This window comes from Chrysemys picta, chromosome 1 (genome assembly GCF_011386835.1).
Source record: "Chrysemys picta bellii isolate R12L10 chromosome 1, ASM1138683v2, whole genome shotgun sequence".
NCBI lineage: Eukaryota > Metazoa > Chordata > Testudines > Emydidae > Chrysemys > Chrysemys picta.
This window is the reverse complement of record NC_088791.1, coordinates 312,705,135-312,719,639: the sequence shown is the minus strand read 5'-3', so window position 1 is coordinate 312,719,639 and position 14,505 is coordinate 312,705,135. Positions and strand designations below refer to the sequence as shown.

Genomic DNA, 14,505 nt, shown 5'->3' with positions numbered 1-14,505 from the left:
TAACAATTCTAAAGTGAACCCACACATATTGTGAAGGGGATGCTTCAGTCATCACGCTGTCTCTTGACACAGCCTTGTTAATCATAGTTACAGAAGTACATAGGCAATGGTAATTTTAAAATTAAAACTGCTTCATAAAAATTTCCTAAGTAATTGTCATATGGAGGGTCCTCGCAGGAAAATGCTTTTTCTCTCATTTCAGGCCTTTCATATATTGGAAGACATAACAGGTCTTGTGGTGCCCTATTGGCAGAGGGAGATGTTATTCCAGACTGCTGGAGGGAATCCTACAGCGTATGCAACAGAAGTATTCAAACCAACAACACATCCATGAGTGGAGTGGATTAGTCAGCTATACGGGGTGTGTGGAAAATACATTCTTCCCCACAATGTGACAAACTATGTGGAGTTCCTGCTTCAGGAAAAGTATGCAGCTATCAGCAGCCAGTACTGGGTCCTAATCCATGATGGAATAAACATGATGCTGTGTTAGAGCACACAAGGCTTATCCTATTATTGATGAACACAAAACTCTCTGAAATCTGCAGTTTTAATCCTGCATGGATTATCGCTAACTGAAATTGACTAGATTTGGAAACAGAAAAAATGGTTACCTAATTTACGTAACTGTTGTTCTTCGAGATATGTTGTTCATGTCCATTCCATTCAAGGTGTGTGTGCGCCCATGTGCACAGCCATCGGAGATTTTTGTCTTGGCGCCCTCTTGAGTGACATGTTCATGTGTAGGTATATAAGGCGCCGCTGGCCCTAAGCACTCTCAGTTCCTTCTTGCTGGCAACTCTGACAGAGGGGCAGGAGGACAGGTAATGGAATGGACAGAAGCAACACATGTCGAAACGGTAGGTAACCGTTTTTTCTTCTTTGAGTGCTTGTTTATGTCAATTCCATTCTATGTGACTCACAAGCAGTATCCCTGGAGGCGAATTCAGAGTTCACAATTGTGTGGCTTGCAACACTGCTCTGCTGAAGCCAGCATCGTCTTGGGCTTGCTGGGTAAGCGGATGAGACGTAAATGTGTGGAAAGATGACCAGGTAGAAGCCCTGCAGATATCCTGAATCAACACCTGGGCCAGAAAGACTGCCAATGAAGCCTAAACCCTAGTTGTGTGGGCAGTCACGGTCGCTGGTGGAGGCACCTTCGCAAGGTCATTGCAGTAATGGATGTAGGCCATGATCCAAGAAAAAATGGTTACCTACCTTTCGTAACTGTTGTTCTTCAAGATGTGTTGTTCATGTCCATTCCAAGTAGGTGTGTGCACGCTGCGTGCATGGTCGCCGGAAGATATTTCCCCTAGCGGTACCCGTCAGGTCAGCTGTGGAGCCCTTTGGAGGTGGGTGGATCTTGGAATGGACATGAACAACACATCTTGAAGAACAACAGTTACGAAAGGTAGACAACCGTTTTTTCTTCTTCAAGTGATTGCTCATGTCGATTCCAAGTAGGTGTCTCCCAAGCAGTCCCTAGGAGAAGAGGTCAGAGTTCACCGACTCGCAGACTGCAGCACTGCTCTGCCAAATGCGACGTTGTCTCTAGCCTGCTGTGTAATGGCATAATGAGATGTAATGGTGTGAATAGACAACCACGTCGCCACCCTGCAGATGTCTTGAATAGGAACCTGCGCCAGGAACGCTGCAGATGACACTTGCGCTCCTGTGGAGTGCACTGTTAATGCTGGGGCTGGTATCTTTGCTAGGTTGTATCACACCCAGATACATGATCCATGAAGAGATCTTTTGGGCCGACATGGAGAGCCCCTCCATCCACTTTGCAATTGCAATGAAGAGCTGTGTCGATTTCCGAAACGGCTATGTCCGCCCAATATAAAAGCCTAATGTTCATCTGACATCCAGGGAACAGAGCATCCATTCCTGGTTATTAGCATTTGGCTTAGGGAAGAACACTGGAAGAAAAATGTCCTGATTCACATGAAATTGCGAAACTACCTTTGGGAGGAAAGCTGGGCGTGGCTGCAAATTCACTTTGTCTTTAGAAAACACAGTATAAGGGCGCTCGGATGTGAGGGCCTTGAACTCAGACACCCTCCTGGCTGAAGTTATAGGAATGCCACCTTCCAAGAAAGGTAAAGTAGAGACCATGTTGCTAGGGGCTCAAAGGGAGGGCCCATCAGCCTCGAGAGCAGCAGGTTGAGATCCCATGGGGGAATCATCTGCCTAACTTGAGGGTACAGTCTATCTAGCCCTTCTACTTGCTCAAGACCCATTGGTCTGAGGTGATTTGAGCTCAGGCCTGGTAGAAATGAGACAGATGATTCACAAAGGGAGGGGAAGGATATGGCATCTGAACTGGTGCATCACCCCTGGGAGTACCTTCAAAAGTTTGTTTGGAGGCTGAGGGCTGCTTCGCTGAGCCTTGGCCCTGGTTAGAGGAGGACTGAGAAGGCCTCTGCCTATTACTCCTGCCCTGCTTCCTGCTACAGTCCTGCCTAGGAAGAGCTGAGGAGAAGCGAAGGGTGGGTTGTGGCTTAAATGGTTTTCTTTGGTGGGCTGGCGTTTGAAGCCCCAGGGACTTCAGTGTTGCCTGCAAGTCTTTCAGGCTGTGAAGCCTAGTGTCTGTTTGCTCCGAAAAGAGGCCTGAACAGTCAAAAGGCAAGTCCTGAATATGTGTTGGACTTTGTGTGGGAGTCCCAACACTTGAAGCCATGAGCTCCATCTCATGGCTATCGCAGTTGTCATCGTATGGGTTGCTGACTCCACCGAGTCCAGCGAGGCCTATAAGGAGGTCCTTGTGATGACCTTGCCTTCCTCCAGGACAGCCACAAACTCCAAACGGGAGTCTGCTGGAAGCAGTTCCTGAAATATGGACATGTTCCAGGAATTATAGCTATAGCAGCTAAGGACTGCCTGCTGGTTGGCAATGAGAAGCTGGAGCCCCCCGGTAGAATACACCTTCCTACCAAAGAAATCCAGCTACTTCGCCTCTTTGGATTTAGGAGTCGGCCCCAGTTGCCTCTGCCTTTCCTTATGGTTGGCCGCCTCCACCACCAGAGTACCCTGCTGAGGATGAGTAAACAGGTACTCATACCCTTTGGAGGGCACAATATATTTCCTCTGTATCCCTTTTGCCATGGGGAGAAGAGAGGCGGGTGTTTGCCACAACACCTTAGTGGTGTTATAGATAGACTTAATAAGGGGCAAAGCCACCCTTGAAGGACCTTCAGGGACCAGAATGTCAACCATAGGGTCGGTCTCCTCCGACACCTCCTCCGACTGCATGCTTAAGTTTTGAGCCACCCTCCTGAGAAACTCTTGGTGTGCCCTGTTATCCACAGCAGGCAGTGTGGTGGAAATGCCTGCCACCACTTCATCCAGGGAGGATGAGGAAGATGCCTGCGGGGCACTGGGTTTTCCTGACCCTCTGGTTCGCGGGATCCCCTTGCACCGAAACACCTTGTGCAGTGCCAGGAGTGGTGCTGGTTTCCGGGCCTGCACCCTCTCAATACTGGTCCCAGTGCCGGGTCCCGCAGCAGTCTTGGTGCCAACCTGCGTGCCCATCTCCTGCCCTTGAGGAGGTTCCCGGGCTACCAATGTCGATGATGGAGGGACCCATGCCTCCGAAGCCACTGATAAGGATCTGGACTCCGGCCCTAGGGCTTCGTAGTAGGCCCAGGAGGTCCAGAAGGGCCATTGAGCCGGCACCTGCCACAGCAGAGGCCAGGACATCATGGGTAGCGGCTGCCCTTGCTCTTGTCTTGAGCAGTGCCGAGGTCGGTGCCGGCTTTGCCTAGAGGTGTACGACTCTGCCTCCAAGTCCGATGAGGACTCCGACCTTGGCAACCAAGGCGGTGCGGAGCGAGATGGTGCTCGGGAGCAGTGCCGAGGTGAGGGCAAGCGGTGCCTCGTCATCATCAGCTTGCCTCGAGAGGGCACTGTGCCTCTTTGTGGCATCCATGCCGGTGCAGGGGACTGCGCCGTCATCGTTATGAGGTCCCTAACTGCTGCAAAGGTGTCTGGCGTAGAGGGAAGGTCTGGGTCCTCCTGCCAACACTCCCGCACTGGGGAGTCCACTAGAACCGGACTTGACAAACCTCACTGTAAGGCCGGAGTCAACAGTGACAGCTGAGTTGGAGCCGGAGCAGGGTGTCCTAGCAGGGAACACACCTGGCTGGTGCCTCCTCACTCCACTACTTTAGTGGGAGAACGACTGCTGTCCATCTTCTTTTTCTTGTGCGGCACCGATGAATGGGAGTAGTGCTGGGCACTCGCACTGGAGGAGGTCTTCAGCGTCGTGGAATGGCAGTGCTGAGGATCCTTGGAGCCCAAGTCCTTTCTCGGCGCTGTGGCCTCTCGTACCAAGGCCAGTGCGCTCCGCACCAAAGTGCTGGGTTTGGGATCAGACACCGTCATTGCCATCTGGGGACAAATGGCTGAACCCATGAGGAGTAGTTTCAGCCTAAAGTCCCTCTCCTTCTTGGTCCTTGGTCAGATGCCACTGCAGATCTTACATTTATCTGTTTGATGGGCTTCCCACAAGCACTTCAGACAGGAGTTGTGTGGGTCTCCCTTTGGCATAGGCTTCAGACAGGACCCACACAGTTTGAAACCCTGAGACCGAGGCATGCCCCGGTCCCCAGGAGGGGAAACGTGGGGCAGGGGAGGAAGAAGGAACCCCCAACTGAAATTTATCTATAACTAAGAAGGTCCTGCTGAGGCCATCTGCTAACATGTTCCTGGCCCTGGGCAAATGCGCGGCTACCAGGGATTAGACTTTGGGGTGTGTGGTTGACCATGGTGGCTGGACATAGAGCCAGCTGATTGACCCCCACGTCCCCCAGAAGGGTGTGTGGAAGGACTAAGGGGCACTGCTGGAGGGCAGTGGTCCTGTAGAGGACGCCGCGAGTTGGTGAGCGACGTGGGCTCAGAAGCCAACCGAGGGCAAGACAACGGGCGGGATACTACTGAGAGGGGACGCTCCACTGGACTGAACTAATTCCCGGAGTAACCAGTAGGAGGCGCCGCGGTGGTGAGTCCCAACCTTCTTACAGGGATGTAGACCAACACCAGCCATGCTTGCAGTGGCCGGAAATGGAGCTGGGCATGCGGGACCATGTGCATACATGAGGCCATGTGGCCTAACAATCGCAGGCAGGTGTGAGCAGTGGTGAGTGGGTAGTGTTTCACACGGGGGATTCAGGAGTGACATGGCCTGGAAACGTGCCTCTGGAAGGAAGGCTCTGGCTCATGTGGAGCCAAGAACCGCCCCAATGAACTCTATTTGTTGCACCAGCCTTAAGGTCGATTTCTTTTCATTTATCAACAGGCCCAGGTCATGGCAGGTGGAACGAACTAGATCAAGGCTCCTCTGCACCTGTTCCTGAGATCTGCCTTTGATAAGCCAATCATTAAGATACAGGTAAGACTAGGTCATCGGGGGAGGTCCTAGGGCATCATTCCCCACAGGGGAAAAGGATTTTGGGGTGTGTGCTCACTCCTCTATCCCAGCCTTTGAGTGCGCCTTGTGCATCAAGCTCAGTGCTGTTGGTTGCTGCTCCGAGGTGGCGGCCAAGGAATGGATTGACAGAGGCATCAGCATCAGCAGGGCCATTGCTCCAGCCACTCGCCTGCTGCCACAACAGCATTGCGCAAGTCGACGCAGCACCAGGTGCCCAATCGTGCCAGTGCTGTTGCGGTGAAGGGCTGAATTCCCTTTCCATACCAGAGGAATCACCTTCCAATGACCATGGAGGGGCCGTCGAAGCTTGTGTCTGATAGCTAACCATTGCCACGTGAGACCGGTGCCTTGAATAGGTGGATCGGTGCCAGGGCCTGGGGGATTGATACCGCAACAGAGACTACCCCCACTGTCTGGGAGACGGGGGTCTGCGCCAAGGGGACAGCCAGCAGGAGGATGATCGGTGCCAGCGATACGGTGACCGATGCCTTCTTCTAGGGGACCCACGTTGAGAGGGCAGAGACCGCAATCACGGTGCCGGCAATCTCGGATGTCCCGCAGAAGATAGAGACCTGGGGGCGTGGAGACGGAGAATGCTGTCTCGTCTTCGGAGCCCATCGTCATTTGTCTGCCCTCTGGGGAGTCTTCATTGTTGGCTTGACCTCACCAGGACCCCTTGCCGTGTCCTGCGACACACGCGGTGCTGGCACGCTGGTAGAGGCCTCTGCTCTATGGGCGCCAGGAGAGCCTGGGAAGGTGTTGGCCCTGTCACCACTCTGGGTCCCCTACCACTGCCTGGAGTCGGGGGCAGATCCCTCGGGGGGTTAGCGGGCCCCATCAGGGGGGGTGTCCCCATGTGGCTCCAGTGTGGGTTGGTGGCCCGAACTAGGTCCTTTGCCCTTCTTGCTCGGTGCTGGGGAATCGCTCTTCTTCAACCTCTTCTTAGGCACCGGCAATGGGGAGTAGTACCGGGCGCAGCCTGGTGCTGGGGGTGCGCTGCGCACCGAGGCCAAGGTGCTGGGGCAGAGTCCAACCAGGAAGGCTTGGATACCGGGCAGAGAGAAGCCCATGAGGAGGACCCTCAAATGGATGTCTTGCTCTTTCTGAGTTCTGGGACGAAAGTTCTTACAGATGCGACTCTTGTCCTTCACATGTGATTCCCCCAAGCACTTGAGGCAGCTGCTATGGGAGTCACTAACAGGCATAGGCTTGTTGCAGTCAGAGCAGGGCTTAAAACCCAGAGACAATGGGGCATGCCCCACCTGGGCAAAGTCCCCACTGGGACTCTATCTCTAACTACACTACTTATTAACTAACTACTGTAAACGAACTATTTACAAAGCCTTAAGGCTCAAAGAGCGAAGTAGAAGAACCACTAACCTTTGCTAGGCAAGGGAAAGATGCTCCGACTAACCACCATGGACGGTAAGAAGCAGCTGCAAGGGCGTAAGGCCGGCAGCGCCTAATATACTGACACATGCCTGCAGCACTCAAGAGATCGCCACAGCCAACCCTACAGAAATCGCTAAGGCAAAAATCTCCGACAGCTGCACACGTGGGCACGCGCGCATCTAGAATGGAATTGACATGAGCAAGCACTCGAAGAAGAATACTGTTTCCTAAACACACACACTCAGTTTACTATTTACAGGCAGCTGCACAGACCCAGGAGGAGATATTTAATTAATATCTTAATATTAATTACTAATATTTTTATAATTAATAACTCCCAGGAGGAGTGATTGCAAAGTGGCAAATTTCCAAATACTCAAAGGAAAACAAGAATGACTGTAGCAAATCTCTTTGTCTTAACAGTTAAAATACAGCTGTGTTTAAAAGTCTGAAATTCCAATTCACCATTTTGAACTCCACACAGTGGGGAGGGGGAAGGTGGGGACGCCTAGACGCTGTGATACAATCCACCATTAGTGTCCAAACGCTGGTAACTGGGGCTTAGCGTTTTTGCATTGCTCTTTAACTACAAATCAATCCAATTACAGTAATAATAAACTTTTAATTTGAATCATATACTTACCAGGCTCTTGAGCGACTTCTGTCTCCTCCAGGTTTCCAGCAGTGCGCTGTTCCTCAGGAGTAGGAGGGGTTCAAACAGCTCCTTCACATGGGAACTGAGATTTTGCTGTTGATCCTGATCCACAGCCTGCTCTGGAACTGGTTGCATTACAAGAGTCACTTCATGATCCTGGCTCGAAGCCTGCTGCTGGCTGCAATGAATCCCCATTCCGGATTCAGGAGCCAGCAGTGCTCCATCAGTTCACCAGGTCATCATGAAGCACAGTTGGCTCTGGGCTGGGTGCAGTGCCCAGGACCTGGTCAAAGTCATCATAAAATAGGCATGTTGTTTGTGAGTTGCCCGAGATGTGACTCTTATCCTAGGTTTTCCTGTATTCTCTCTTTAGCCTCTTAATTCGCACCCTGCATTTATCACCTGTTTGGAAAATCCACTGAGCTGCCAGCTTTTTAGCTATCGGCTGGTATGCATGGTTATTCTTTATGCTTTTGATGAAGTCCACAGTTTTACTGGCCTTACACCACAGATTCACCAAAATCTGGCTGTGCTCACATGACCAGGAAGCAGCTCACTTTGCAAAAGACTTCATCAGATCAGTGTCTACTGAAAACCCCTGCAGGCTCTCTGATAGTGTGCTTGCAAGTCGGAGTTCAGAAGACAATATGTTAACACTGACCTGAGCTGCTGCTTTTTGCAAAGGGAGGTGTGACTTCCATTTGAAATAGATTGCACTGCAGATTGTTAGCATGGACAGGACTATGGAAGTTACCCCAAGGAACAGTGGGATACATCCAGTGAAAAGTTTTCACACACAAGTGATATGGTCTTTTATCATTTTCTTGTGTGAGTTCATTTGAGAACATAGTGATTGTCTGGGTTCACCCACATATTGCTATTGGGGCATTAAGTACACTGGATGAGGTACAATACTGCAGATAGAAAGTACAACATTTTCAAGCACCATGATTTTCAAGTTGATGGTGCGTCTAATATGTTCAGTAAAAAAAAAGAGATTTTCTTTTCAACATCAAGCACAAACCATCTTTTTACATTTTCCTATGTAACATTTACTATGGATAATGCAATAACTATCCCACCCTCTCAGTCCTTAGGATATCTTTGAGGTATTTCTAAGATGCCCATAATTTGTATATAAAGTTGAACTACTTCCATTCTGACAAAACTGTTTCTGTGCCCTGGTCTACACTTCGAGTTTAGGTTGAATTTAGCAGCGTTAGGTCAATTTAACCCTGCACCCGTCCACACGACCAAGCCTCTTTTGTCGACTTAAAGGGCTCTTAAAATCAATTTCTGTACTCCTCCCCGGCCAGGGGTTTAGTGCTAAAATCGACCTCGATGGGTCGAATTTGGGGTAGTGTGGACGCAATTTGACGGTATTGGCCTCTGGGAGCTATCCCAGAGTGCTCCATTGTGACCACTCTGGACAGCACTCTGAACTCAGATGCACTGGCCAGGTAGACAGGAAAAGCCCTGGGAACTTTTGAATTTCAATTCCTGTTTGGCCAGTGTGGTCAGCTGATCAACACAGGTGACCATTCAGAGCTCATCAGCATAGGTGACCATGGAGTCCCAGAATCGCAAAAGAGCTCCAGCATGGACCGAACGGGAGATACTGGATCTGATCGCTGTATGGGGAGAAGAATCTATGCAGCCAGAACTCTGTTCCAAAAGACAAAATGCCAATATATTTGCCAAAATATCCTAGGGCGTGATGGACAGAGGCTACAACAGGGACACACAGCAGTGCTGCGTGAAAGTTAAGGAGCTGAGGCAAGCCTCCAAAAAACAAAGGATGCAAACATTCGCTCTGGTTCAGAGCCCTATACATGCCGCTTCTATGATGAGCTGCATGCAATTCTGGGGGGGCCCCTACCACTACCCCCACACTGTCCGTGGACACCTGCAAGGGGGGAGTCTCACGCAACAGGGATGAGGATTTTGTGGATGAGAAAGATGAGGAGGAGGAGAAGGTTGAGGATAGCGCACAGCAGGGGAGTGGAGAATCCCTTCTCCCTGGCAGCCAGGAACTGTTCATCACCCTGGAACCAATACCCTCCCAACCCTCCCAAGGCGGGCTCCCGGACCATGAAGCCGGAGAAGGCACCTCTCGTGAGCGTACCTTTGTAAATATAATACAGGGTTTAAAACCAAGCGTGTTTAATGATTAATTTGCCCTGAAGATTTGGGATGCATTCACGGCCAGTATAGTTACTGGAAAAGTCTGTTAACGTGTCTGGGGATGGAGCAGAAATCCTCCAGGGACATCTCCATGAAGCTCTCCTGGAGGTACTCTAAAAGCCTTTGCAGAAGGTTTCTGGGAAGGGCAGCCTTATTCCGTCCTCCATGGTAGGACACTTTACCACGCCAAGCCAGTAGCAAGTAGTCTGGAATCATTGCAGAACAAAACAATGCAGCGAATGGGCCCGGGCTTTGGTGGCATTCAAGCAACATCCATTCTTTATCTCTCTGTGTTACCCTCAGGAGAGTGATATCATTCATGGTCACCTGGTTGAAATATGGGAAATTTGTTTAAGGGGACATTCAGAGGTGCCCGTTCCTGCTGGGCTGTTTGCCTTTGGCTGAAAAGAAATCATCCCTGCTGTTAGCCACGCGGTGGGGGGAGGCCCGTTCATGCTGAGTTGTTCGTGTTTGGCTGACGGGGATCTTCCCTGATACTAGTCATGTGGTGTGTATGTGTTGGGGGGGGGGGATGAAGCGATCATCCCAGAGAATTGGGGGGGTGGGGTTGGATTGTGCTGCACATTCACTCTAAAACTGCAATCCATCCTTTTAAATGGCCAACCCAACAGGCTTTGCTTGGTATGGGAAAGGAGGGCGCTGCTGTTTGAAACCATTCCCACGTTACGAAGGTTGAAGAAGCCAAAATCCTTTGCCTTACCATGGCTGCCTGCAAGCCGAATTCTGTTGCCCAGCCAAGCGTGTGTGATGTCTCACACCAAACCGGCAGGCACTCAATATAAGAGGCAAAATGCGACCTTGTACCAAAAGCACATGTGCTATGTAATGTGAATCGCTTGATTCATTGTGAAATAGTCTTCCCTTTGTTCTCTAAAATGTATCTTTTTAAATATTACTCTCCCCTTTTTTCCGCTCGCAGCCGCAAATGTTTCTACGCTCCCTCTATCATCTCCGTCCCAGAGGCTAGCACAGATTAGAAGGTGAAAAAAACGCACCCGCAACGAGATGTTCTCAGAGCTCATGCAGTCCTCCCGCATTGAAAGAGCTCAACAGAATGCGTGGAGGCAAACAATGGCAGAGTCCAGGAAAGCATTAAATGAATGCGATGAGCGGAGGCAGGAGCATTCTGAGAGGAGGCAGGATGTAATGCTGAGGCTAATCGGGGAGCAAACTTACATGCTCAGGTGTTTGGTGGAGCTGCAGGAAAGGCAGCAGGAGCACAGACAGCCGCTGCAGCCCCCGTATAACTGCCTGCCCTCCTCCCCAAGTTTCATACCCTCCTCACCCAGATGCCCAAGAACGCGGGGGGAGGGAGGCTATGGGCACCCAGCCACTCCACCCCAGAGGATTGCCCAAGCAACAGAAGGCGGGCATTCAATAAGTTTTGAACTGTAGTATGGCCTTCTCCTTCCCTCCTCCCCTCATCCACCACCCCACCCAGTACTTCCCTCTTCACCCACCCCTCCCGGGCTACCTTGTCAGTTATTTCCCTATTTGTGTGGTGAATTCATAAAGAATGCATGATTTTGAACAATAATGACTTTATTGCCTCTGAAAGCGGTGATCGAAGGGGGAAGGACGGTTTGCTTACAGGGAAGTAGAGTCAACCACGGGGTGGGTTTTCATCAAGGAGAAACAAACAGAATTGTCACACCGTAGCCTGGCCAGTCATGAAACTGGTTTTCAAAGCTTCTCTATTGTGCAGGGCGCCAAGCTGTGCTCTTCTAATCGCCCTGGTGTCTGGCTGTGCGTAATCGGCTGCCAGGCGATTTGCCTCAACCTCCCATCCCGCCATAAACATCTCCCCCTTACTCTCACAGATATTGTGGAGCACACAGCAAGCAGCAATAACAATGGGACTATTGGTTTTGCTGAGGTCTAACTGAGTCAGTAAACTGTGCCAGTGAGCTTTTAAACGTCCAAATGCACATTCTACCACCATTCTGCACTTACTCGGCCTATAGTTGAACTGTTCCTTACTACTGTCCAGGGTGCCTGTGTATGGCTTCATGACCAATGGCATTAAGGGGTAGGCTGGGTCCCCAAGGATAACTATAGGCATTTCAACATCCCCAACGGTAATTTTCTGGTCTGGGACGTAAGTTCCTTCCTGCAGCTGTTCAAACAGACCAGAGTTCCTGAAGATGCAAGTGTCATGCACATTTCCCGGCCATCCCACGTTGATGTCGGTGAAATGTCCCTTGTGATCCACCAGTGCTTGCAGCACCATTGAAAAGTATCCCTTGCGCTTTACGTACTGACTACCAAGGTGGTCCGGTCCCAAGATAGGGATATATGTTCCGTCTATCGCCCCACCACAGTTAGGGAACCCCATTGCAGCAAAGCAATCCACTATGACCTGCACATATCCCAGAGTCACTACCCTTAATAGCAGCAGCTCAGCGTTGGCTACTTGGATCACAGCAGCCCCCACAGTAGATTTACCCACTCCTAACTGATTCCCGACTGACTGGTAGCTGTCGGGTGTTGCAAGCTTCCAGAGGGCTATCGCCACTCGCTTCTCAACTGTGAGGGCTGCTCTCATCTTGGTATTCTTGCGCTTCAGGGCAGGGGAAAGCAAGTCACAAAGTTCCATGAAAGTGCCCTTATGCATGCGAAAGTTTCGCAGCCACTGGGAATCATCCCAGACCTGCAACACTATGCGTTCCCACCAGACTGTGCTTGTTTCCCGGGCCCAGAATCGGCATTCCATGGCAGGAACCTGCCCCATTACCACCATGATGTCCAAATTGCCAGGGCCCGTGCTTTGAGAGAAATCTGTGTCCATGTCCTCATCACTATCGTGATCGCACTGTCATCACCTCCTTGCCTGCTTTTGCAGGTTCTGCACATACTGCAGGATAATGTGCGAGGTGTTTACAATGCTCACAACAGCAGCGGTGAGCTGAGCGGGCTCCATGCTTGCCGTGATATGGCATCTGCAGGAGAGCAGGAAGCGGTGGATGACGACAGATGCCACGAGAATAGATATTTATACAGAATGATGAGAGGACCTGCAAGGTGGATTCATGGCACCAGGAGAGCAGGAGAGCAGAGTTGCAGCGGAAGCGGTGGAGGACGACTGTTAGCACTGCGCACATTTCCCGAGGAAGAACACTCGTACCCAGGAGCCCATGACAGACAACATGGAGAAATTCGCTATCGAGACAAGAGCAGGAGAGCAGAGTTGCAGCAGAAGCGGTGGAGGACGACGGTTAGCACCGCGCACATTTCCCGAGGAAGAACACATGCTCCCAGGAGCACATGACAGACAACATGGAGAAATTAGCTATTGAGACAAGAGCAGCAGAGCAGAGTTGCAGTAGAAGCGGTGTATGATGACAGTCAACAGTCCTACTGCACCATCTGCTGACAGCAGCACCCAGGACACAACAGCAGCGGTGTCGGTGAGCTGAGCTGAGCGGGTTGCACGCTTGCCATGGTATGGCACGGAAAAAAGGCACGGAACGATTGTCTACCGTTGCTTTCACGGAGGGAGGAGCAACTGACGACACGTACCCAAAACCACCTGCGACAATGTTTTTGCCCCATCATGCATTGGGAGCTCAACCCAGAATTCCATTGGGCAGTGGAGACTGTGAGAACTGTGGGATAGCTACCCACAGTGCAACGCTCTGAAAGTCGATGCTAGCCACGGTACTGTGGATGCACTCTGACAACTTAATGCACTTAGTTGGGGACACACACAATCAACTGTATAAAATCGCTTCCTAAAAATTGACTTCTATAAATTCGACCTAATTTCGTAGTGTAGACATGTGTTACTGATTACCACATGACGAATACATACAGTCATACATAATAGTATATGGGCTAGCAGAATCCCTTTGTCTATCTTTGAAATGCCCATAGGTACAGGTAAATCAAGTTTGTTGCCATATAACTGTCTTTGTTGATAAGCATGAAGCTGTTACAACAGTTATGCAGAATTGAATATTGATGAGAATATAAATTGTACATACATGTATGATAATACGGGTCTTTAAATTCTATGTGCCATTGCAAGACTGCCTACTTTTCCGCCATCTTCCATAATCTCAGAGGAGAATCTGACTCTGAAGGGTGGGGCTATCAACGTGATCAGCAAAAGCTTAAAATCTCACTTCTTTCCACCTCCTTTCAAAGTCTCAACATGGAGGGTGAGAGGGAAAGAAACTACTTGCTTCTTAGTTTGGAAGTGGCTAACAAAACATTTTTGGAAGCAGTAAGTTTTCCCTCCTTCAGGCTGTCAAAAGCTACTCCCCCTTCTTTGGTGTTGCAGTATTGAGAGAGGCAGCAGCGCTAGCAGAAGGGACAGAAATTTAAGGCAGATGGGCAGGGAGGGGGAAATACTCCTAAAATCGAAACTAAAATCCTATTATTTTAGTGCAAGCTCTTAAATATTTATTGAACATAAAATGTTAATATAAAAAACAAATGTTCATGCTGTTGATTAATGATTAAAGTATGCCAGCTGATAACTACTTCCAATTATTCTTTAATTGCATGCAGCTCCTAGACTGTACAGTCCTCACACCTTAAAATGTAGCTCAGATATTGACATTTCAAATTATTTTGCCAATTTTATAGAATAAAAGTTTGATACCATTTAGAAATTCTGAAAATCCTCACGGGATACACTGGTTTATTTAAACAATTTGGCATCAATCAATGAATATAAATTCATTGAAATGTTATTTCTTCTATACGATGAGTCCCATCACTATCATCTTCTGAATTATTAGTTTTTTTTGTTCTTTTTTTTTGCCAATTGTGTTTAATTATGTAAGTTATCCAGTGTCTGTTTATATGGAAGCTGAGG

At 49.7% G+C, this 14,505-nt stretch overlaps 1 protein-coding gene and 1 long non-coding RNA gene across 19 annotated transcripts in view; one reads left to right on the top strand and one right to left on the bottom strand.

The window, feature by feature from the left end:
* SACS (sacsin molecular chaperone) overlaps positions 1-14,505 on the bottom strand; it is a 250,637-nt gene that overhangs the window by 17,715 nt on the left and 218,417 nt on the right. The gene's annotated exons all lie outside the window — the stretch shown is intronic.
* LOC103306692 (uncharacterized) overlaps positions 1-14,505 on the top strand; it is a 29,237-nt gene that overhangs the window by 4,598 nt on the left and 10,134 nt on the right. The window contains exon 2 of the long non-coding RNA XR_010600989.1: positions 203-361. This is a non-coding gene — a long non-coding RNA (uncharacterized LOC103306692). The remainder of the gene's footprint in view (positions 1-202; positions 362-14,505) is intronic.